At 39.1% G+C, this 26,445-nt stretch overlaps 1 long non-coding RNA gene across 2 annotated transcripts in view; it reads right to left on the bottom strand.

Moving 5' to 3' along the window:
- The window catches only part of LOC134422030 (uncharacterized), a 79,663-nt gene that overhangs the window by 37,873 nt on the left and 15,345 nt on the right, over positions 1-26,445 (bottom strand). For both annotated transcript variants that reach the window (XR_010028719.1, XR_010028720.1), the window contains exon 2: positions 24,212-24,335. This is a non-coding gene — a long non-coding RNA (uncharacterized LOC134422030). The remainder of the gene's footprint in view (positions 1-24,211; positions 24,336-26,445) is intronic.

Below are 26,445 nucleotides of genomic sequence, written 5' to 3'. Positions count from 1 at the left end.
TAGAAGCAAGACAGCTGAGTTTCAAAAGGACAGATCATGAGATAATTGCAAACTGTTTAGTGTTTAATTCAGCGATCCCAGTGAAATTTGAAGAAAAAAAGCCCAAAAATAGAAATGTCAGGGCATTGCAAATACTGTAACTTTTACTACCTGATTCAGAACTTTCAATCTGCATTCAAGATGAGCCAGAAATCTGACATCTCCTCTGGATCCAGGAGAAAGCTTCAAAGGTTAATGCCAAGGATAACATTCCTGTGTCTGCTTCTTTAGATGTTCAGTGAAGTCGCACGCCTGTACCCGTCTCTCCCTTTCTCTTTACATCTCTTTCACGTTGGTTTCTTCTCCTTATCTCAGACTCTGCTGAAAAGATGTGCCCCTCTGGCTGCAACACAAGACACGAGGGTTCAGAAAAGCTCCCATGTCCTGTGTTGTAGCCGGAGGTCTCACAATAGTTTAGAGCAAACCCTCTGGTGTGCAGGTTCCTTTCGCAGCCAAAGCTCTTTTCCTGCACTTTTGAATTCAACCTATGTGTCAATCTGTGAAAGAAAAGTGGAGAAGAATGGAAATCAGGTGCACAGATAACACTGTGTGCTGTTGGTACTGTTAACACAGCAAATGGAAAAAGCACCCGAGCAGCTGCCAAGCTGAGGCAGAAAAGCCAAGTTCTGACCTGGAATCTAAAGCTACCATTTAGTAGACCTCAACAAAGACACACCAGCTCACAGCAGTTGGAATCAGCCCTACTGACTTTGCAGCATGATCTCCAGATCTTGATGGCTGAAAGTATTTCTTTGGCAACTTCGCCAGCACCTGCTCTTTCAATAGTAGATAAAGCTAAGTGAATAATTAGCAACTAATTATGTAGAAACAAATGCTGCCTTTTGTTTCTTGTTTGCAAATTGCCCTTACACGGATCACAACATTTCCAAATTTGTTATGCAGAATTATTTATGAATGCCTTCATAATTAATAATTCCAGGTCTGCAGATCACTCATAAGGAGTTGTGAATATTTGTAAATCACACTGCATTTCTAAATTATATAAGCCATGTAAACCTTATTCCTGATGAGATTAGTTGTCTAATTAACTAACTGACATTGTGGATATGCAGCTCAAGAAACCACTTTTGGTGAATATTCAAACTTATGAATTTAAAGGGTAGGCATTTCTGAGAGCAGTTTCTGCTAATAAAGTTCAGTACCAAATATCCACAGAAAACAGCCCCTTGAAATGGTTCAAAGAGTTAAATTGAAATTCACTTGTGAATCCAAGCGGATATTCACAGGACAGCATCTTTTTTTACTGTTTGCTCAACTCAAGTCATAAATTAATGCTAAGGAAAATATTCAGAGCTGTTGTTGAATTTCTTATGAGCACAGTATTTACTTCTATGTGTTCTTTTCCCTGTGGACTTACGTTTTGTTCCCAGCTGAAATAGTTTGAAAAGTAGAGCTTGAAAATCCCTTCATATACTTATATCTCTATCTATATCTATCTATCTATCTATCTATCTATCTATCTATCTATCTATCTATCTATCTATCTATCTATATCTATCTATCTATCTATCTATCTATCTATCTATCTATCTATCTATCTATCTATCTATCTATCTATCTACCTGTGTGTGTGTGTGTGTGTGTGTGTGTGTACCCAATACAATATATTGCTATGCATTTTAATAAAGATCAGCACTTTGAAGCCAGGTGCACAAGACAACATTATTGCTATCTCAGTTCAAAAAATCTTTGGCAGATTTATTGGTTTTGTGTGTCTGACTCTCCACATATTACTTTTATGCTGTTGCTACTTTAATTGGTACTTTTGCTTCTCCAAATAAACTCAAAGAAGCGGGAGAGGAAATGAAGTGTACTTGGCTGCTATTTTTATGAAGATGACCGATTGAATGCCTGTTCAGGCACTCTGTTGATAAGTACTCACATTAACAGAATTAAGCAAATTACATAAGCTGTTTGCTCTAAAATGTCAAACTTCTGTTCAAAAGATTTTCATTTTTTTTAAGCTTTCTTATCTACTTCAAATAAAAGTATAAAACTCACAGCTATCAGTTTGTTCATTTCCAGATTTATCTTGCTTGGAATAAAGTACAGTTCAACTGGTCAGACCTCAGATTAGGCAAAGGACAAAGCTATGAATTAAAAGGTCTTTCCCTAGGAGGGCATCAAAAGGAATGCCATCAGTATTTTTGACAGTAACATGACTTTTAATGTTGCCTAATAATGAGTGCAACAGTTTTTAGCTATTAGTCTGCAACTTGAAGAATCCTCGAATCTTTTCATGCACGTATTCTAAGATTTTTTCCTACAAATTATATAGTTTATCCAGAAATTAGTTATTTCCAGCCATTTGCCTTTCATATCTCAGCTGCATAGTAAAAAAAATACTCAACCACTTTTACATTCAGTGTGAAAAAAAAATCATGTTAACCAAGCTCCATCTGTTTTACCAATTCCCTAAACTGTGCCTATATAGGCACTATAAGGAAATCAAAACACGGAGTACTAGAAACTTGGGACCCAGAATTAATCTGCTTTTTACAGAAAAAGCATGTTCAGATAAAACTAAATGATTCACTCCATCCCATTTCTACAGCAAGGAAATTCAAGGTTAGAGCTGAAATTGCATCCTTAAAGATTTGCTGATGCCCTGTGGAAAAAGCATGAAAATATTTTGAGTTAGAGAAGATTCTGCTTAATTATTCTGCGCTTCCTCCTTTTGTGTCTCCTTGCTTTTGTTCACTGAAGGCATTTCTGAGAGAAGTTAGTCTGAGCCCACAAGGCTCTGTGGAAGGGTCTCATTGTCTGCTCTGTGTGACACCTCAGAGAGGAAGCAGGATGTATTAGCAAGCAACCTGCTGTACACAGAGCATCCTTTTACCTGTTTTATACCACCAACAAGGATAAGTTGATTTATGAATAAATGGGAAACCTGCTCATTCCTCAGGGTTCATTTCCCTAGTCTGACAGGGCAATCATCTTTCACTCCACGACTATAAACTTTGAGTCATGATGAATAATGACAGAATAGAGGCAGAGATTTGCAAATCACCTCTTGCCTGGTGTTTCACTCCCCTCTTCCCCAGTGTGAGAGGAAGCTGGAAGCTGCAGAGAATGATCATTGAAATCCGGCCTCTCAGCTAAGCTGGCCAGTGTAATCCTCACAGTGAGTCATTCAAGAGCCATCCCTGGCAGATATCATTAGCCAGACTGTCATTACTTCTGTGGTTTGCATAAGGAGCAAGAACACAATGCGTTCATATGACCTCAGAGGTGTCCAAGGGATTCTTTCCCCAGGATGAGGAGATGCCATTCCATACCTAGCCATCAAATCAAACCCCTAAACTGGAGGTCTGAGAGGAATTCTGATTTCTACCACCATGCCCACACATAGAATTCGGTGGCGTGGCTGGACCCAAAGTGAGAAGAGAATTATTTTCCAGTTTCAGAAACACATTACAGGAATACTGAAGCCACAGGATATGAATTTGAACTCAAGCCAGGATGATTTTTCCTCATCTTCAAGCCATTAAATGTAAACCAGCACTTTCCTTCGGATCTGGATACTGTCTTTTCTGCCCATTACTATCATTAGTTAAGAGAGAAACTTCTTGCCACTGTTGGAATCAAATTTTTTCCCAGCCTCCATGCTTTGTAACAATTTTTGGGTTTGTGACAAATACCCTTTAGTTCTAATTAAATTTCACATCTCTTTCACACCAATTCACGCTTTTCTTTGGAGAGGACATTTTTGCTGGGGCACACTAAAAAATTTTGGTCATTTTGTAGAAAAAACAGCTGTGAGTATGTGTTACAATTTATCTAACCACTGTGAATTAATTTGCTGTTTAAATTGACACTGTGCTAATTACATATCAGCACATTAATGTAGCTGCAGGCTGTAATCATTTCCCTTTGAATGAACAGTACATGCTTCCAGCAAAGTCCTCAAGAACTGTTTTGGAATTCAAGAAAGCAATAATCAATTCTGTTATGCTGCTCCTTCAATATAAAGCAATGAACTGGCTAACTTTATTTTTAAGTAGATCAATCTCTATTTATTAGCAGTAAAATGATTTTGACAAACTCTGCCTTTTCATGAACACAAACCCTTGTGGTACTCAATAGTTACACATCACCTCAGACAGAATTTGGCCCTCAGTGATCTTAAGTGTTCCGTTAGCCTCATCTTCTTCTGATCGGTATCCACAGGGGGTTTCCCCTCATTCCAGACTCCAAAGTCTATAAGCATGCAGCTTGGGACATGGCTTCTGTGGGTCCTGCAGCAGTTGTGCTTTGACATGGTCATACAGCAGCATTTATCAGTGATGACTGTTAAACTTTAACTAGCATAATTTGAGAGAGCAAAAGAAAGGAATTTTCTTTTAAATGTGGAAAGCATTATATGATATTTTCTGAATTAAAGACCACAATTTAAAATAATCCTGTAAATTGAAAATCTATATCTGATGTGGCTGAAGAGGGACTTCTAAACCTAACTGTCTTAAATATAGATTTTAAATCAATATGAGTAGTTTTGGAGCATTACTGTTCAAGGATTTTGTGCCACTGCTGTTAAAGTATTATTAATTCATGCTCTTATCTTTTTCATTTCATAAAGTGTACAATGGGTTTTTTTCCTGCAAGTCTATTAATGTAGGAACTATAATCCATCTTTTTCTATTTCGCCTTGGTATTGTCTCCCCAGATCAAAGTTAGATTATAACACAGAGTGAATTTCATAAATTATTTTGAATTATTTTAGAGAAAAAGAAGGAAAGGGGGAAAAAAAAGCAGGTTAAAGTCAGAAATACATCACATATCACACAATTTACCAAGAAGCAGTCAAGGCTGCTTGAGATAATCTGCTAAAACTCAGCAATAAAAAGTTTGTTTAATTTCTAAAGATGACAGATGTCATAAAAAAATAGGCTGATGCAAAAATAAAGCCTCCAGAGTCTGGCAGTTCTGTTTGGATGTCAATAAAAGATAATGTAACCTGTCAAATTTGCAAGCATGTTTTATCCAACCATCATATTCTACCCTCACCACTCAAGCATTACCTTCAAAGAAACATCCGCATCTGCCTGATTATCCTAAAGTAATTCTGATGAAGAGAGCAGGCTGCAAATTAAAAGTGTCTTCCTCTGACTAGTTTTCTCTCTCTCCCCTCTCCCCCCTTTTTAATCCTTCATTTTTTCCAGTTCAGCTAATTTTGTCTTGAAAGGTTAAGGAGTTAGCAATTATTTCAATGGCTCTTGCAGCTTTAGGCTAAGTGTCTCATCTGGCCTTTATTTTAAGGAGCTTCCCTTCATTCTTCATACTCAATGTCTCTCAGTGAGCACTGAGATTATTCCAGAGCTGTGTGACTTGGAGCTACTCTGCCTGTTCTAAGCAGAGCATACAAACCATGGTATGGAGATGACCTGTTGTGCTTCACACTCCATTGAGCTGGGGTTGCACCACCAGGCAAAATTCTAAAGGCTTGTTCTTGTTTTATGCTGATTTAGACTTATTCTCTTTTGGGAAATATTTTTTTAATCTTTATTGTCGCCTTCTGATGCAAGGCGAGGTGACCTGGTTCTGAGGAAACGGCACGGCGACTTAAACTCTCCAGGGTCACTCGGGCTAAGAACACACACAGACACCAGTATGGTGGACGGTTCAAGACTTTTATTGTCTCGTTTCGTCGGGTTTTATACCGGGAAAGTTTTTTCCCTACGTCAGGGGGCTTTACTTTACTGTAATTGGTTAGTAAGGAGTAGAAAGTTACTAATGTTAGGGGGGACTACATTCTTGGGTGATCCCTTATCACTAGAAGTTAGGGGGAGAGGAGCTCTACTGCTTTCCGTAACATCGCGAGACTTTCCGAACGCCTGACTCTATTCTACTACACTTTATATCCACTATGAAGCCTCCAAATGTTTAATTTGTCTTCTATTAGCCAGCCTTCACTTTCTTTTACCATAATTTCTTTTGCACTGTGGCTTTGCAAAGTTTCAGAGGTTGCTTTTTCCACTATATATGTTCAGTTCTGGGAAGAGGCCCCAAAAAGGGCACAATCTCCATAAATCGAGCATTTATTTTGAGTCTTCTGCTGCCAGTCCTCATCACTGAACTGAGAAAGCTCATATCATATCCCCATGATATCTCCCCATGTTGTTATGATTGATGGATTCAATCACCCTGTCCACTGTGTTTCTGGAGAATCTGTCCAAAGTCTGCATCAATCCCCAAAGAAAGCCTGAAAGTCTAAAGCTCTGTTGCTTGTTTTCCAGCTGCACAGCAAACATGCATAAAATGAATCAATTACAATCACAGCTATTTCAAGAGCTCAGAAGGATGGAGCACTGGGTCAAGGTGAAAACGTTTCACCTTGAATCATGTGCCATGATTCTCTGGCATGAGTTCTTAGCAACCCCATCCCTGTGCAAGCATTCCCTCCTCAGGCAGAGCTAGTTTATGCTGTGAGGGGGCTGCAGTTCATTATCTAGGAGATTGGGTAGCACAGAGAAAACTCATCTCCACAGACAACGCCAAAACTGAGTCAGGCATTAATTCCTAAAGGAAAAGTGTGTTTTTCCCAAATTAAGGAAGAGAGAGTGAAGCTGACCCAGAACTTTCACTCAGCACAGAAGAAAACCCACTTTCACCCCAGGACTGGCATCAGTTTGTGAGGAAGGCCATTGGCACAAGCTCTGTCTTGTCAGGCAGTGCTGTCCTCCCACAGCCTGCACAGCCATGCTCTCCTTGCTGGATATCCACTGGCACATGCTGGCACAACCTGCAGTAGGAATGCTGCTGCTTGCACAGTTCAGGCTCCTTTGCCTCCCTGTCCCTGTGGGGTAAGGATGTACAAGGAGACTGTCATGGTCATTAAGACAGGCCATAATATTTTTTTTCCACTTCTTATTCAGCTGTGATTTCAGCTGTCCTTCTTCCATAGAAATGAGCTTGTGTAACACCATTTGTGTCCTGCTTGTGAGCACTTAACATCATCTTTTCACTGCTTTTCAGGCACCAATTTACAAAGCAGAGTCAGGCAGTTATTCAAATGGACCTAATTAATTAAATGAAATAGCACCAAGGGAAGGCCTGTGGACTGATATAGAAGTTTCACCCTTCAGAGATACAGCGACCCTCAGGCCAATGTCTCCATGGGCTGGAGACAGTGCCCCTGAATATTGCTTCCTGGAGAACTCAGCAGCTATTGCAGGTATTTTACATCTGGGAGCTCTGCCACTCCCTGGCTTATCTATAGCTATATGGAAATTGTGGGCCAAAATAAACAGTGAAAACAAGATTTTAAAAGTGGAACTGAACAGGCATCTGCTGATATATGTAAAAATCCTTGACAGGTTTAGAGCTGGTGTCCAGAGGGCACCAGAAAATAGGCTTGGACACAGTGTGACTAGTGTGTCACACTGACACAGAAACGAGCCTCCCATACACCATCAGGCACACACAGCACTTGCCACGTAGCTCCTCCCAGCCAGCCCATGGAAAGCCTGTAACTTCAACTTTGCAGAAACAGATTTCCACATTTACTGTTAAGCCACCGTCAGTGTTGTCTGAGGTATGTAACTAAAACATGCCGGAGAATGGAGCTGATGATGGATTTAGAGATGATCTAAATTTGCCAGTCTGTAGGTGGTTTTGTCCACTGCTACTTCCTTCCAGTACTAAGAACTGACTATTGCTTCCAGAATTAAACACTCTATATGAAGAAATTTTTCTCACAGCATAACTGACAGAAATTTGAAATGAAATTATAATAATGTACAGTCCACTTGCTGTCTAATGTGTGTGTGGGATTGAATAGTACTTTGCAATACATTCCCTTCTTACTGAATTACTCTAACTTCAAACTGAATTAAAGCTCTTAGCTGTCACTTAGTTGTCACTACATCATTGAACTTTGATAGCTGGATGCATTCCAAAAGCTGCGACTCCAGTTGCTTTTCTTGCAGAAATTCACAAATAAGGGGGAAAGAAAAGATTTATTTAAAAAGAAAAAAAAAAAGAAAAAAAAAAAAAAGAAGCTTATTCCTCTGCTTCATTCATCAGTTTAGAAAGTACAATTAGGATGTGAAGCATGTATCAGGTGGAAGCACCCCATCCAGGTGAGGGTCTGCTGTGGATGTGTTCCCAGTCTCTTTCCCTGCAGTAGTACAGCTACAGCTCTGGCTGAAGCTGTGTGTTTAGCTGTGCAACAATCAATACACTCAAGAACAACACCCCCATTGGTAACTTCTGCAAAACCATGTGGATACCTGCTCCTGAATTCAGTGCAACAGCCTCTCACACCCTTAGCTCATGTCCCTCTCTCTTCCATTAGTACCAGTTATGCTGAATTGTGTGGGAACCCACCAAACAATGGATTATAAAAATTTACGCTAAATTATTGCACTATACAAATATTGCACCTAGAATCCGACTTCCAGGGCACTTGTTAGCACCAGCTTAGCTGCTGCTTAGGCAATATAGGCTGTAGCTGTGCTGGTACTGAGTCATGCACTTGGGCACAGCCATTTACTAAAGCATCTACACTACAGTATTTGCTTTTGAACGGGTCCCACTGTACCATGTGTGTGAAGGAGCAAGGTCAGTAAGAAACTGCACTGGACAGGTCTGGTGCCAGTCTGCACAGCAGAGACTTCCTGCTCTTGTTGCATTTGCCTGGTAGTGAAGGAGGTAGGCAGATAGACAGCCTGATGAAACTGGCTGCCAGGGAATCATCCTGCCGTGTTCTCAGTGTCTTTGATTACTCTTCAATCCTGGGAAAATTTTGTGCGAAGTCCTCCTGACTCTGAACAAGCATATGTATGCCCATTCCAGTTCTTACTCACATGAAAGACTATAAAAGATTATGTTACCATCCTGGCCACAAATGCCCTTCTGCTACCCAGCCTCCACAGAGAACAAATGCTGTCACTTACGGAAGGAATAACACACAAGGCATTTTTTGAAGTTCAGACTATTGAAGTACAGTTTTTGAGCATTTCATATACTTCAATGACTATTCTTACAGCTAACTGGAAAAGAAAAAGGACAGACGCCCAAAAATAGTAAGTAACTAGTCTGAGGTCACACACACTGTGGCTACAGTGTCTGGCAAGGGTAGGATCAAAGCTTAAATATTCTCCAAACACAACATGTCTGCTGTACAGGGGTGAGCCTGAAAGCACATTAGCTGCTACAGCTGAGGAACACCCTCTAGAGCGTGTGCCCTCTCAGGACCAGCACATCAGTGCACGGCGTTCACAGCCTGCTCACACACATCCCCACTGCCTGCCTCCAAGGATGTGAGGGAGGAGGAAAAGCACATCACCCTCGCACCTACTCTGGACACAATCTCTTCAAAGGGCTCTACATTTATCCAAGACACTGGACTTGAATATGGTTTAATGCTTTCCCCGTTTCCCCAGGGGCAAGGGTGCTTTAGGAAAATCGCAAATTTTGGGCGATTTCGGAGCATCATGTTCAACACTGGAAATGAAATGGAGAGATAACAGAACAGAAGGTTCCCACAGATAGCTGTGGGGGTGAAAATGGGAGGAGGGAAACAGAAAACAAAAGAATCTAGCATTTGTACATTTATTACAGGAATAATTTGGTAGTATAGCCTTTGGTTACCCCAGATGCCAACAGCCCTTCTGTAATGTTTTTCATGAAAAGCAGCATGCAAAAAGTACTTTGGCTGGATTTTGTATTTAATTAAAATGGCTTAGATTGATCAGCAAAATACATTTACACAGAGTGCATGTGCCATCTGGGTAAGGTGTCTCTAAGTAAATCTAGATTAGAGTTTGGGTCTGATTTTAATTCAAGCGAATCATCTATAAATTAATTTAAATACAATAAATGGTGACTAGAGCATGCTAAGGATACTTGGTCCAGTGTGAGTTGAGCTTCAGAAAAAATGCTGTCCAGTGATAGCAAACACAGCTGAGTTGAATGTCAAGGGACATCAGGGAAGTTTTCGGTGGGACGTGACATAATCTTGGAACACTGAACAATTTCTAGTCAGGTGAGAGGAGAGAGCTGTAGAAGGTACAAAGGCATGCGCATATGATAGACAGTGAGAGTCACTGGCAGTTTTCAGTGAGATGTTTGCAGCAGTCTGGGCTCTCTGTGTGTGGGAAGCAGCACGAGAGGACCAGGGCAGGTTGTGGTACGTGTGATACAGGAGGGGAATGTGGTGCTGAGAGCTGATCCCTGTGATGGAGCTGGTGGGGATGTGCATTGCCTTCATTTTTGCCAGCACTCCAGTGCTAAAATCCACTGAGCACCAACCTCCTGCCAGCTTCAGCAAAAGAATATGTGCTTAAATTATCTTTGAGGATTTGTGTATCAAATGGTATTACTGCTTTCATCTGTCAATCCATCCAGAGAATTCCTCATCTTCAGCTTGGAAAATGCTGATTAACAGAGGTGAGAGAAGGTGGAGGTCTGGGAAATTTGTAAAAGAATATATTTGTCTATGCAAAAAAAAAAAAAAAGGACTACTAGTATTCAGTAAATTAGTTTTCTGAGATTCTTAAGGAGTTTATTTCTCCTTAAGAGGACACAGACAGGTAGAATTATCCCCTGTAGGTGTTTTAGTATTCAGACAGACAGATTACCTTTGTAGTCCTGCATAAAAGACTGCAGGTAAAGGAAAAATGAACTATTGAAAAAAAACCTTTTCTGGTGTTCAAATGTTCAAAAATTTCTCCTCTGGTAAACACTGTTTTTGTAGCTCAACTCTAGGTCAAAAAAAAAAAAAAAAAAAAAAAAAAGAAAAAAAGAAAGAAAAGAAAGAAAAGCAATCTCTATCACTCCAAATTATGCTCATTTACAAAACATATACAGAGAACATGCTCTACAACAAATCTCTGTGTCTTGTTATAAGCAAGGAGGCATCAAAATCCATAGTAACAGCATTTATAAGAGAAAGATCAATATGGCATCTGGTATTTCAAAGGCAGAAAATGATTCCATTAAATTTCTACTGGTAGAAAATGCACTAACAAAATATCTAAAACCCATGGTGGGTTTTAGCCTCGCACACTGTGCCACTGGATAAATCATACGGAAACCATCAAAAATTCTTTGTAAAAGGTGCAGCAGGACCCGCTTTACCTGCTTCAGATTGAAACAGCAGCTCTCTAAGAGAATATTGTGGCTTAAGACATCACTGAAATTCTCCAATGTGCATTTTCTCAGAGCATCTCTGTTGTTACTGGGATGTGGGGGTAAAACTTGAGATTTGGGGTGTTTGCCTTAGGTGTCACTGTTCTAATATTGTCGATGCATGTGTGTGTGTGTGTGTGTGTGTGTGTGTGTGTGTGTAACTAATTCAAGTTGTGCCGCTGGAAAAACAATAAAAATAGTAACAAAGAGTGAAATACTTTTTAGATACATAAAAGCAAAACCTAAGAAAGACTACAGGGGGTTAGACCAAAGGTCTGTCCACTCCAGCAGAGTACCCTGTTTTTACAGAATTGACATTAAGAGATGTCTGAGCACAGTTTTTGCTTCTGGGACTGTTGACAATGTCTTGTTCTGGTATTTCAATTTAAAAGAACTGCATAAATTATGGCCATAAGTGGATGGTTATGGAATCATAAGAACAGGACAACCATATGTTAAAATTTGCTAATCTCTCTGCCTTCAATGATTTTAGCTCAGGACCTTATTTCTCTGAATGTGGGCTCCAAGTATTTTGCAATGCTCAGTAGATTTATTTTCATGAGCTTCAGTCATCCCTTGTACATTTTTAGAATCTCCCATGTCCTTTGGTGAGGACTGTCATGGGCACGGGAAGAAGGGCACAAGAGAGCCCTAGCCAGTGGGAAGTTACAGTGCCAGCCCACTGGCTGTCAGTGTTGTCCTGTACTCTGCTGGGGACTCACAAATGGATCTACAGAGCAAATAGTTCTCAAGTGTGATGATGAAGTAGATGTTGATGGATGCGTGCAGAGGGGAGTCCCTCAGCATGAGAGACGTCAGAGTAGAAAGCATGAAAGAGGCTGCTCAGGTGGTGTGTAGGAAGGACCAGCCCAATGGGTTTCCTGGAGGGATATGGCGCTCATGGCAGCCTCAGACTCTGCCAGAATGGGGGTTCCGTGAACGTAGTGCTGAAGAAGAGCTCAGAAGAGCAACATAGAGTCTCACTCTATTTAAAATACAACACAAGACAGATACCAATAGGCTGGGAAGAAGTCTAGAGAGTTGTATCTTTGTTCCTTAACCTTTATATAAGTGACCAATCATACAGTTCCTTAATTCTGCATGTGAAATGACTGCATTCAGAGAGAGGAGGTTAGACCAAAGAACCTGCTCCCCTCTTCCCCTTGGAACCTGTGTGAAGGCCCATTTTGCTGCAATCACTGACCCTTTTTCCAGTCAAACATAAATACGACTATTCACGAGACCTGGAAATAGCTTCAGCTTAGAGTAACACTCAGAGCTGAAGATGGTGACATTTAAATCAAGCTAGAGACTGCATTTTTAGATGCATCTGAGATAAAAGCATAGCAGCTGGTACAGAGCCTTAGGAATTTGTACATTGGTAGTAATTAATACCAGTCATTAACCTGGGAGCTACAAGGGTTGGTGGTGTCTGAAGGCCTCCAGTTGTTGCTAATAAATCCAAGCTTTTATAAAAGGAACAGAGCAGTTATGGATAAAAGCAGTAGGATGGATGTGACAACCAGCAATTTTAACTTATCACCTTGTAGCTTCATTTTTGAAAGCTTTTACTTCCCACTGATTGCAGACTTCCAATTTTGTGTTGTCATGTAATAAATTACAAATTTTTTTTTGGCATAGTTCTTCATAGACAAAGTATAGAAAAAGCTTCTTTTTTCAACAAAATGAGTTAAGTATTGCTGCCATGGTGATTATAAGAAGAAATCAGCACCAAAAAGTAGCCTAGAAATCGAGATACAAATTAAAAATTCTCAGAAGCCAGGATATTTAGGTTTAGTCTTTTCTTACAGGAAGATTTTGCTGTGTGTATGAGGGGGATAAGGGTCATTTTTAAAAGCAGAACTTTAACCCTTTTCCTGAAAGCAGAGGACTGTTTAACTTAATGATATGTCTGTAGGAGACCTGAAGGATATCATAGCAGGGAAATGAGCATCCTCCTCTCATCAGGGGTGTGAAGGAGAAGGCATCATCATCCCTGAGGTGCCTGTAAGGGTGGCACCACAGTGCTGATCACTTAAAAGCTGTCCTGTTTGATCAGGAACTGTCCTATTTAGCACTAGGGAAGTCTTGACTCTAACATTTATTAACATTCACTGCCACATTTACTGCTCCCTGAATTCAAATTCTAAATAGGTACTCTAGACCAAAAGGTCTACTTGTCTCCTTTGCTGACAGTGCACATGCCTTGATCATAACCATCACAAAATGTCAGTAATGGATGCAAACAGAAATTGTGAAGCTAGTAAATATGTTTTCAATATTTGAGTAATTATCTCCTATGCATTACCCACAAGAAAAGGACAAAGGTGTTGTGGGTTAATTAGAGACCTAAGAGCACAAAGAAATTTTAAAAATGCTTTACTCAAACCTGCAATTTTTCTAGAGCAGATGTAAAACCAAAAATAGGCTGTAAGCACTGGACTAAAAGGTAATGTGTTTGCACCAGAAAAGGGTACTGGAATCAAAGATGCAAAGGTTTTGCCATTAATGTTCCCCTGTGGCTGGCTTGTGAAGGGAGCCCAGGAACTGCCAGCTCAACAGATCTCTTCAGGGACACAGAGCTGGTCAATTCCATCTGCTCTGTTCCCTATCGGGTGTGGCATTTGAGAGAGGTCACATTTTACAGTCAGTGCCATTAAACCATTTCACAGTGATCCATGAGCTATAAGTTATAATATATTACTCAGAATATTTTAATCACCTAAAGTTCCGGGACCTCAAAGCACATATTAATTAATGCCTTTTTTAATTAGCTCTGCCTCAGAGAGAGGAAGAAGACAAAACTGTGCAGCCTTATTAGCACTACACTCCAGATCTGTAATTAAATCCAGAACACACAATATAATAAGCGTAAGGACTTAAAGCAGTGGAATATTGGTCACCACCACAGCAGCCTCCCACTGTTATATTTTTTTTTCCTTAACATTATACTTCTTTCTTCCAGTTTCCACAAGGGAAAAGGCAAAAGAGTTCTGCTCCTTATGAGCCAAGCTCTGTTCTTGCAGTAACAACATCATCTTTTGTGGAATTATTCTGTATTCCATTGTACTCAGAAGAATAAACTATTATTATGAGGAAAAATCTTTTTGGCTACCAGCCACTGTGTATCTGTCTGCAGGCACAGAAACCTCTGTTTTGCTGCCTTCAAGCATTTTGCCTCTTTCACTGTCCAAGAATTGCTGAAGATGCTTTATTTTAAATTTCACAGCTGCTAGATTCTGAAAGGAAAAAAATGGATTCTTCTTATTTTCTGTCTCTTCACGATAAATTAACTGTGGGCTGAATGGGCAAGTCAGTGCTGAAAGGTCATCCAGCCAATCAGTGGAAAAGCATCAATACAACACCCAGCACTACCAATCTCCAGCCTCCTAGCCTTGCCAAATGACCAAACTAGGAAATTCCAATTACTGCTATTCAAGTATCTTCTTATGTGCATTAAAGACACTAAAGACAAACAAAATTCCAATAAATTGACATTCTAAGTCCCTAAAAGTCAGTGATGGTATTCCTGTTGACTCCAAGTCTTTTAGGATAGGACCTTCAGAGCCTAATTACAATACCGGGGGAAAAAAAATTATCTAGTTCTGTACTGGTACTATCATAGAGCATTAGTTTTCAACTTTTTTTTGCTTGCAGCTCCTTAAAATTTACTAAACAGGCTTGATTGTCTTAGCAAAGTTCTACAGACACCCTAAGAGTGGTTCTCATACTCTCAGATAGGTATGGGTCATGCATTGGAAACATCTGCTACGGGGAAGCAAATGACATTCATGTAAAAAATCCCAAAACCTTACCAGTAACTAAATACAGGCAAGTTTTGTTTTCTTTTTTTTTATTTCATAGTAGTTAACAATATTTTTTACTTTAAATTGCAATAAATTCCCTCAATTTCACTCCTCCTGCTCCATTCCATGGAATTTCTCCAAAGAAATAATGAAGTTGAATAGTTATGCTTGCAGAAATTGCTATTACTTTATCAATGCCCGAGCCAACAAAAGAATTTTTCATGCACCTGCACAAAAGGGAAGGAACTGAACAGCTTTCAAGAAATGTGCTATATTTCAATATATCCTGGTGACATGCAGAAGTATATCTACAATTCTGAAAGGAATAGAGATGGAAGAATGAGTGGAGAGGGAAATCTTTACAATCATGCTTCTTTGTAATGAATTCACCAATATTAGAACAAATAATGCTGCCTTGCTCAGGAACAATTCTTGGCCAATAAATTTTGCATCCAATTCTAAAACATCATTTTAGTAATTTCTTAAATGCAAACCAATGTTAATGTCTCAGTATCTTTTACACTTAAATGTAATATTTCACTTTATTATTTCCCTCTTTGCATTTGCTCTTATTTTGATTTATTCTATTCTAATTTATTTTGCAAATTTAAGCAATTTTTGGATATATTTAGCGTTTCATGAATTCTGATGGTTTTGTTAACTGAACACAACAGCATGTTTAGTGGATTGTAGCAGGTTTCCATCTACTCCTCAGCATCAAACTGTAGAGATATTAATGTATACCCAAATTAGACCAAAGCAGCAAGTGAGTTAAGACTGGTTTAACCTTCTCCAAAGTTTTAGAGGAGCTCATTAATGTTGCTCTGCACAGCATCTATAGTCTTATAATAAAGACATGATGCAATATTGCTTTGATACTTTCTTGTATCAAAGCACCTTGCAAGCAATTGACTTTTTATGCCCTGTTATTCTTACAGTTACCAGGTTTTTTCACCACAATTCTTAACTTTGACTCCTCCAGAAGTCCTCCTTATATTTGCAGGTTTATTAGAAGGACCAAGAAGAAAGGAGTGGGAAACAAAAGGCCAAGGTGTCACTACCCTTATTCATACCTATGAATAATGTTTTGCTCCATAAATAATGCACTGAACTCAGAGCATATGGTACAGGTGTTTGTTTGCCGGAGTTGATAGTATATTCATAATATATTCATGAATATTTGGGAATTGGGAGAAGACTTGCTTTTCATTTGAAGTTGAAAATAACAAAAGTCAACCAACATTTTATGAAAACTGTTTACAATGAAAAAATATGCAGTTACATTTGTGCTTCAGTAGCTGAACTTCAGCCTCAGGACTCAGCTTGAGACAAAATCCCATCTCAGAATGCCTTGAATTTGGACAGATGCAAAACTTAACAGGTTCATGGAGACATCTTTAAATAGAGCATAACAGAGTGTTCAGTTTACTGGGGGCAAATGTTGCAGACAAATTTCATTGTCTTTATTTTTTTACCCAGCTTCTGCTTTCTTGTTAATGCATATCCATGAATAAATTGTGAAAGCCTAACGAAGATTTTAAGGAGAAAAATCAAAGAGAAAACAAGACAAAACAAACAGGTTCAATTCCCTCTGCAGAGCATTTGCAGAAAGATATCAGACTAGATACTTTTCAGTTAGAGAAGAGTAGGGGAATGGACACAAAGACTGACTTTCCACAGAAGGCTGATAGTTGTTTTGGAAATACAGAAAAAAAAAAAGTAATTATTTTTCCTCTCTGCCTCCAGCTTCTTCTTTTTATTCCTCAAGGAATTAACTTTTTTTTTTTAACCATGAACCCAAGTGCATTGGGGTAACTTAACTTCAGTAAATTAAGCAATTTTAGAATTCCAGTTGTAAAAATTGATTAATTAACTATTAAATATTTCATCAATAAATTTACTTCCTGAATGTGTGCCTGCTGGAGTGCAAAATGCTGGACCCACTTTTTTAGCTCTCTACATTCAGGTTAGAGCCAGAAGCGCAAAGCAAACGGAACATGCCAGATGGGTAGTCTGCTGCTGCAAAGAAGTCTCTGGAGCTGTAAAAGGTAATTCAGTCCAGCTTCTGTAAACTACACTTCAGGCAAGATGACTAATAGGAATAATCATGAAATCAGCAATATAAAGGAAAATACATCTTCCTGCAACAAAATGAGAAAGGCATTCAAAGATAGAGACAAACTGGGAGGTTGACTTTGCAACTCCTTGTGGTAATGAGCAGTGATCAAGATTACAAAGAAGAGATTTGTGCCTGAAAACTGGCCTGCTTCTTTCAAGCTTAGCAGTTGATCTAATAAAAGATAGTATCTCCTCTAAAACCTTGCCTCTCTTAGATTTTTTGATGAATTCTTATTAGACAAAATAGTGCTACTTCATTTTTCATTGGGTATTTTAAAGAGCTTTACAAAGAGGTTTATGGTATCACTGGGATTCTCGATGCATGAAGTACAAAGTACTACATCCTCAGAGGCAGTTCTTGGTGCTTTGACACTCTGTATGACTCAGAGACTGATGTGCTGTTAGATGGGGACAGCCAGGTGCCTCAGCACAGAGCACCTGGGAGGCTGATCTGGTGAAGCTGGATGAGTGATTTTGCTGGAGATGGAAGTGCCCTTCTTTCCCCCCACCCTCCCAACACAGGTGCTGTCCTGAGCTGGGACTTGCACAATTCACCACTATGTACTGTCTCCTGAAGATGGGTACTTGAGCCATCCCTTACTCACAAAATACAGACAACCTCCTCTCCAAACATCATGGAGCTCTCACTTGGAATATCAAATTCCAGTTTCAAACACTTTCAAAATCTGAAAATGTTTGGCCTCTTCTCCTCTATCTCTTGGTACAGTTCATTAATTCTCCTTCTGCACCCCCCCAATCCAATGAACATTTAATCACCTCATTGAAATTGGAACAGTTTGAAACAAGGGAAAGACAATCTTGACTCCCTGTCCCATCATCCTTTCTCAAAGCTTATTCTGAGCCTGTTGTTTAAGGTGCTTCCCCAGAGAGGCAGAAAATGCAAATTCCTATCTACTTAGGCAGAGGTGGGACTTGAAGTGGGAAGAAGTGGGATCTCTCAACTGCTGGATGAATGTCACTAGACCAGAACGGAGTGTGCCAGCGCCACAACATTGAATCTTACATCTATTTCTAAGTTTGAAATCCTGACAGATCTGAGGTACAAGACATGCTGAAGTGCTCAGCAGTCTCCAGGCTGGAGACACACTGGGCATGTCGAGCATATAGGACACATCAGGAACATCTTAGCATTAGATGTTTACCCGATAGCCAGAGACAAGTGGTTCTGCCCCTACGTGATTCCAAGCCCTCTATATTTTCTTTTCTTGGAAATAAATACTTTTGCACTTCAGGAACGCCCAACACCACCACCTTCCAAATCTAGAACACAGAGCAGCAGACTATGAACCGAAGAAATATCTATAGTACAATAATTCCAGCTTTTTTAATCAATAGCTGACCTGCTCAAGGAGAGCTTGGATACTGTAGAAAGAGAGTGAAACCCAATGGTGGCATGAAGGTGTGCTAGGACAAGAAAACGTGGACAAAGCTCTGTGTACCTGGGGTCAAACTTTCCAAGCTGTCTCAGTTAAGTTCTGTTTTTCTCATGTGGCAGTTTCACATGTGCATATTACCTGTGCAGTTGAGCACAGCTGGGAATGACTTCATTTGAATCCATTCCCATTCAAACTGCAGGCTCATACCCTGTGAAGACCATGAATTACACCCTGGACTTTGCACAAATTTCTCTGTGTGAGTAATCTTACATTCATACAAAAGCAGGCTTTTAATATCCTTGCCCAGACAGCTACAGAAATTTCATGGGTGTATGAGATGGACACATTTTGTGACCCTTTAACTAATTATTGTGCTGTTACTACCCTTAGTACTTTCTGCGTTTGCTGACCTCAGACTAAACTTATATACCTCTCTTCACATGATTTTAGACTGAGTAGGACTTTCCTCTCATATCCATTTTTATTTAACTCTGATCTGTCCCTTTTATGAAATTCTGAGTTGGTTTTCATAGAAATCTTATCTGAAATCAAAGCTCTGTTTCTATGTAACGCTTTGGCATACAGCCTTATCTCGTGCTATTATTAAAAACAGAAAGCTCTTTTATTCAGGTATATTTTTGACCTCTGCTCTTCTCTATTTAGAACAAAACCTTCAGCCTCATGGCCAAGAATAGAAGCAGCATCATTCAGTTCCCAATTCTATACCTTAACTGCTAGATGATGCTTCCTGTGAGTATATAAAATTTCATTTAAATGCAAAATCACATTATGTTTGCTTACACTAATGATGTGTTAATATTATTTTTTATATCTTGCCTTTCCTTATGACCTCCCTAGTCCTCCAGGGCTTAGCAGATTTTCAAGGTCCATTACAACAGTGGAAGAAGGTTTATGTGACTACTTGTCACTCAGCCTCTATGTTAAAGATTCTCATAAAACAGCTGGGGACATTTATTACACCATAGTCAGCACTGTTTGAAAAAGCACTCCATGACTCTGTGTGAACAAAATTTCTGACAATGCAGATATTTTAGGAAACAAGCAGAAAAAATTCTAGGATATTACCACCAGCCAGGCACTAGTCTTATCCAAGAGTTCAGCACTTTCAATATGTGATGAAATATCCAAAAGTACATTTTTTTTGCAACCACATGTATAGAATGAGACGCGTTCCGCTTAAACAGAGGACACTACATTTGTATAAAGTAGTGTTAAGACACTCAATCACAGCCCATCACAATTACAGTAAAAGAAAAACAACATGTGGTTCTGTAGATAAAGTTACCAGGTAAGAGGGTAAAGAATTATTGTTAGTATATAGTGCTCTGCCAAGAAATTATGACTAACAAGAAATTAAGAAACAAGTAGAATTTAATAAAAGGCTCAATAAAAGTGGCTATATTGCACAACAATGTATTGCAAAAGCTTTTAATAGTAAAAATATGACTTATTTGTGACTCTGGCTTATTATGTAGGTTGTGAAGATGTTTTCTGAGTGCAGAAGGAAGGTAGAAGAAACATTCTATGCTCTACAAAAGCTTGGGTTCTATTTAAAATCTTTTTCAATCAGAAATGGAGTATCTGAGGAATAGCAATTGTAATAAGTCTCATTATCTTCTCAAAAACCAAGGAATCACAGACAATGTATTTGTCCAGCAATATAACCATATGTTCATGTTCTTTTGATCAGCAGTAATATTAGCCAGCTAAGCTCCAAATTTGAACAGCACTTTAGTATCCAGCTTTTCACTGAGTTGGCAAACAGTCACAGTGAATGAAATACTCACTGCACTGAGAGATGGTCAAAATTGGAATTTCTGTTCTGCAGGAAACTCTGACCCTTCAAAATTTGATGATGACCTAAATCAGAAAGAATGTCACTACTTCAGAATTTCCCATTAAACAAATGGCTTGAAGAAAAGAGATTCAGGAATCCAAAACAAAAGCATTTTGGTAATGACAAAACAATTTATTTTGACACGATTAACGGTTTTAGTTTGATATGGTAAAAAGCTTTGCATCAATTGTATCTAAATGCTGTCTAAACCATTTGGATTACATTTGACGTCATCACAGTAACATGGTTAACATTAATACATAATGTAGAAGGACAAAATAAAGAACTGGAATTACTAAAACTGAAGATTTTTATGAAACTGAAATAATTATTTCTGACAGTTCTCCATGGATATCTCCACTGTGTCTGTTATAAAATCTTAACATATGAATACCCTTCATTCACTGGTAATAAACAGAACAATCTTCCCTTTCCTTGCCCCAAAACAACTAGATTGAAAAATGTGATTAGGTATGGCCTTTCTGAGGTGAGTGGGAGTTCTGGCACTGACATCAATTAAGTCAGAACTTTTTTCACTGATTTCAGAAGGACTACTTGTGTACTTGAAAACATGCGAACATAAATCCTGTATTGATCTGGAACCTTAACAACAAAACTTCAAAGGAAATGATCCCATCTAAATCCCAGCTGAGAGCATAGGGCAAAACTCTTAAACATAGTGCATAGACTCTCAAAAAGCAAAAGCATTGTCTAGCCAGATTCTGAGAACATTTTCCATTAATTTACATCATCTGGAACAACAGCAAAAATAGATTATTTCAAAATCAGTATGACCAGTCCACCAATTTTGAAGTGTCTTCAACCACAGAAAAAGAGTGGCACTATTTTTATCATACACTTAGAAAAAAAAAATCATTACTGTTACTGCATTATTAAAATCTGCATACTTATAAATAAGGTAGCAATTTCCAACATGAAGAAGATACTGTTCTCAACAGTCAATACAATAAAACTAAATAATGTGGTAAGATAAACAAGAGATTTCACCAAATGTGGGCAAATATGCCTCAGGCACCATCTATTATGTGCACATCTGCCCAGAGAGCAGATTGCTATCATCTAGCATTATCAAAAGGCTCCATGTATTTCTCAGAAAACAAGCACAAATCTTAATAAATCATGGCACTAAATACATGTTCCTCCGTCAGTAAGACATCATCTTCCACCTTGGTTGTGCCTGAGAGAAAATGTTTCTTTTTTTTGTGTGTGTGAATTCAGATAAAAAGAAGAGTTGATTCTCTTCTTCCCTCCACCCTAATCCCTTGAGCATGTGCTTTACTGCAGACTTGAAAGGCCTTATGGGGCCCTTTTGTACTGGTACAGGCAGGGCCTCATTGCCAAGCCCATCTACATTGCCTGCCCCCTTTCTGATGGCGCCTAGGAGACAAATTTCTTTGGATGACTGCTGGCCTGGATATAAACATGAAGCTAGAGATCCTTACATCATTTTTTTTCCCAGTGCAGTCCAAAGAACATCCCCCCTGCTACAGCATATGAAAGACTAACATTCATCTTCATCTACCTCCAAAATCAGCTGGTGCAAAGTAAAAGGTGTCCAACAATAGAGAAGCATATTTAAGGGCAAGTAGAAAACAATATTTCAAGTACAAATCATGCAACACAAATTATTGCAAAATGGCATTGAAATTTTCAGAATGATCACTTAAAAGCCTCTTTGTTTTCTTTAGATGAATGTTTATTTTTGGTGCATTAACTCAGTATTTTTGGTATCAGTAGGTGGAATGCGTACTTTAATTTAAACTTCATAAGGATACTAGCCAGAGCTTTGCAACTGCATTCATCTAAATAGATGACTGTATTTAATATTGCAGTATAACCTTGCTTAGTTTTCAAAATAAATTTGCAAAGGGACTGGACTACTCTGAGGATAATCAATGTGATAGGGAGGGGTTTTTTTAACCTCTATGCCATTATTTGAAACTGACTAAACCAAATTTGTTACTTAAGTTACGTGGGAATCCAAATGGAATTTGAACTCTTCTTCCAGGTACAGCAATATAGTTGGAAACAAAGCTGTGCCACGAAGCAGATTACCCAAAGAAAGTAGTTCTGTCAACCCTATTACAACTGGCTGGAGTGACTGAACTGTGTTCCCAGAGTGAATACACCACAGAGATGGAAAAGGAGCAGGTGATCTCCCAAGTACCAAGGTTTTTAGTACAAGTCCCAGCCATTACTATGGAAAAACCTGTGTGGATCTCATTGGATCTCTATTAGAACTATGGCAGCCCGCAACAAGACAAAACAGAGATGAGGAGCAAGTAGGCATCCACTGAAATGTGAGGCTAAGGACAACCTCTCTGTGTTGACAGATGTGATACACCATTGTGACAATGCAATTCCACTGAGGTTCTCTAATCCACATTTAAGTATTGTTGGATATTGTTAGTGAATTTTCCACATGTTTTAAGTGTTCAAGCAATGATCAAGCACCTTGCTCTATCAATGTAAATTTTTACCTATGTTTATTAATTATGTCTATCGACAGCAAAAGCATGTAAAGTGTTTAACAATGATGAGAATTAATGGCTTGGTAGAATGTGCAAAAGGTTCACTAGAAACTCGTGGCTAATGGCCAGAAGTCAACATTACCACAAGCATAAAATCAGAGTAACTGCAAGAATGATTCCAGGCCAATTAAGGTTCAGTAAACATTCAGCATCTGTGGGTTCCTTATGGTTTTTATTAAGCCAGAATGAAAGCTTTATGCACATATTTCTGTACTATTTTTTTCCTTTATGCTTAAAATAAGAAGCTTCTCCCTAAAGATCTCCCAAGGTCTGAATCCTTTACTACATTTAATCACTTTTGTTGTCTTTCCTTCTTCTTGGCAGCAATTTTGCCCGAGTACTCCTGGGACTGGTGTTGCATTACAGATTCATCAATGATTTGCTGCTTACTCTACATTATCCCACAAGTGCTGAGGCAAACAGTTCCTTGCCAGGATCAAATGATCCTCTATATTCGCCTGCAGTTTAAAATCTTGTTAATGCTGACACTTCTGACGAAAGCTCCACTTTGACACCGGAATGTGTGAAACCTGCAGGCTTTGGTGACTGCCACATAAACAGGTACCCAGGGCACAAAGTTTTTTCTAGGTTCTCTATTAGCCCACAGGGACATAATCAACTTAAGCAACATCCTTACCAGAAACAACGTCAAACAAATCAGCTCACACAGCCTGTCTGTCTGGAGGTGATGCTGCTGATGGGTGACACAGAGACTGCTTGCTAAACCAGCATGTCTGAGGATTTTGCTCTAAAGTCAATTAACTTTAATGGTAAGACTCCAAATTGCTTCAATGATCTTTGGACCAAGCTCAATAAGAACTAATTAGGTCTTCATTCCAAAGGTTAGTTGTCAGAATTATTAATAGATTTTTGTTTACTTGTTTTTAGTATTGGACAAGAGAGTCTTTTTTAGTTATTTAGAGGAACTGACATAATTCAGAAAGTCTTAAATTAAAATACAGGTGCCAGTATTAAAAAAATTAATTTTCTGTAAACAGCCAAGTAAAGAATTTTACACCCTGTGCAAATGTGGTCCATTTCACAGGGACAAAGGAAACACAAACTAAAGTTAGTGACACCTGTAATTTAGTTCTGTGGTGTTTACTACACTCCACAGCCTTACCAAACCTTGTATGTGTTTAACATGATTATAGCTAGGTTTATGATCTATAGCTTCCAGTTCTGACAACAAAGTCTAGGACCTGGGCTGGACTTTTCAGAACTCATCTCATTCCCTCTGCTGAAAACTCTTGACACAGGAGAAGATTGTGTGTCTGAAACACTTACCCCAGGAGAGAACATACTTGAAGAAAGACTGTAATGAAGGTTCCTCATGTAGGAATACCACAGCAAATGCTTGTGCAGTCTCGGCACTTTCTATGATTTATTTATTCTGCCAGCAAATCATCACCTGCAAATCAAATTAAGAAACACTCAAAATCTGAAAGTTACAAATTAGACCAAAGTCATTTATGTCACAATTTTTCTCCTACTTTTCCTTCCTTTCTTTTCCTGGAAACTGCAGGAAATATTTGAAGCTCAAAGTACAATAAATATAATCTAATCAAGTTGCATTTATAGCATACAAGACAGGAAACAGAGATGTAGTTCTTCTCTATGAATTGGTCAGAAAACAAAATTATTTAACTTGAAATGCAGTGCTCAAAAAAAGACCTAAATTCAGTCTTTGGATACTGGAGTCCAATTCTCTCTGGCACTAACAAAATGTCATGTCATTTTCTAGAAGAACAAGGTCTGCACTTTTGCTGCTGAGCTCTGAAAACCTAGTTATACAAGGAGAGGAGAGTCTGTCTTCATGGTATGGTGGAGGAGATGAGAGAAAAGTCATACCCTCACATGGTGCATACAAAGGCAGAGACTCAAAAAACTCTTCCTGGGGACAGGGACTGCCCTTCTTTCTCCCTGACAGGGACCAACTCCCTGAAATAAAAGGGAGTAAAGGAGGAGGGTAGCTCTGGTCTCCTCCATCTCCCATCCACCTTGCAGTCACGAAAAGAATAAGTTCAAATGAATTCTGGCACAGAGGTTTTCCACAGGCTTCCCCACCTGCCCCTTTGCCAGAGGCCTTGTCAGCTGAAACATGTGCCTGCTCTGTAGCTGCTCCAAGTCAAGGTCACTCGCTGTCTTAAGGCAGATGAGACTCCAGGATACAATTATGACGTGCTGAGGGTTACTGGATGGAAGTCAGGGTGGGCACAGAAATATGCACACACATCACTTGTTCTGTGCTTGGACACAAACCCTTGGCAACCAGGTTTGTCTGATGTGATGGGCTGAGGGCTGGGCTGCAGTTCAGTCTCTTTCAGAGATTTAGGTTGACTGTGTAGCACTGGTGTTTAGAAGCAGCGACACTTGACTTGAGCTGAAGACAATGTGGGCAAACAGCTTTTCTGAAAATCAGTTTCTCAACAGTCACAGAGTCATAGAACCACAGAATGGTTTGGGTTGGAAGGGACCTTAAAAATCATCGAGTTTCAATCCCTCGGACATGGGCAGAGACATCTTCCAATAGATTGAGTTTCTCTAAGCCCCCATCTAACCTGGCTTTGAACTTTTTTAGGAATGGGGCATTCAAAATTTCTCTGGGCAAGGTCTTGTAATAGCACTGAGCAGCAGTTACTCAGATTTCAAATTAACAGAGAGAAAATAAACATATTTTGGATTAATATGAAGAAAAATTGGAAGAGCTTAGATGCACTATAGCTCTGTGCCAAGTCCAGACTAAAGTCTCAATTAGGATGTGTAAGCATCTTTTCAACCTGTATGAAAAATAATCGCAAAACTGGTATTAAACTATGCCCAGTCAATCAGAATGATCCATAATGTGGAAGTTTTTAACAAGCTGCTGCCCAACATTTTTGACATGTTTTAAAACAAGCCATCCTGATCAGCCCTGTAGAGGCAAGTGATTCTAAACCTAATGACTCTCCAAACAGAAGAAGGCATAAAGATTTAGCAACTCAGTAGACATGACTGCACAGACCTCTGCTGCCAGCTTGGAAATGACAAATGATTTGTTAATAGAGAAGCTTTCTTTTTGTATTATTTTTTGCCAATGAAGTGAAAACAGAGCATTGATTAAGCAATCCAAGCTGAGAAAATACCATCCAAATTGGATGAGAGCTTTCAGACTAGCAGCTTCAGACCAGGTTTCAAGGCTTTGAAATACAACTTCTGCTTGTTGCTTGATGCTTAAAGATACCTATCCTGGATCCACAGACAGTAATTGATGTCAAGCTGACACTGTAGTTCACAGATGAATTTCAGTTGTGTGGGCCATGCCACATGCACAACGCTTGTGTGAAAAAATGCTTTCTGTATCAAATGCTATGAACTGAGAGAGAGGATTAATAGAGACATCAACAAAAAAGTTCTCTGCACAAATAGAGTATGGCTGAAGAATACCAATAGCCCAGCATGCCTCTGACTTAAAATCACCCTTCTCTTCCACCTGTCAGATGAAATCATTTGTACAAAAATTCAGACTGAGCCTTTCACTC

The sequence above is a fragment of the Melospiza melodia genome, chromosome 1, assembly GCF_035770615.1.
Source record: "Melospiza melodia melodia isolate bMelMel2 chromosome 1, bMelMel2.pri, whole genome shotgun sequence".
In the NCBI taxonomy this organism is placed as follows: domain Eukaryota; kingdom Metazoa; phylum Chordata; class Aves; order Passeriformes; family Passerellidae; genus Melospiza; species Melospiza melodia.
The sequence above is the reverse complement of the archived record's forward strand: the minus strand, read 5'-3'. Positions and strand labels throughout refer to the sequence as shown.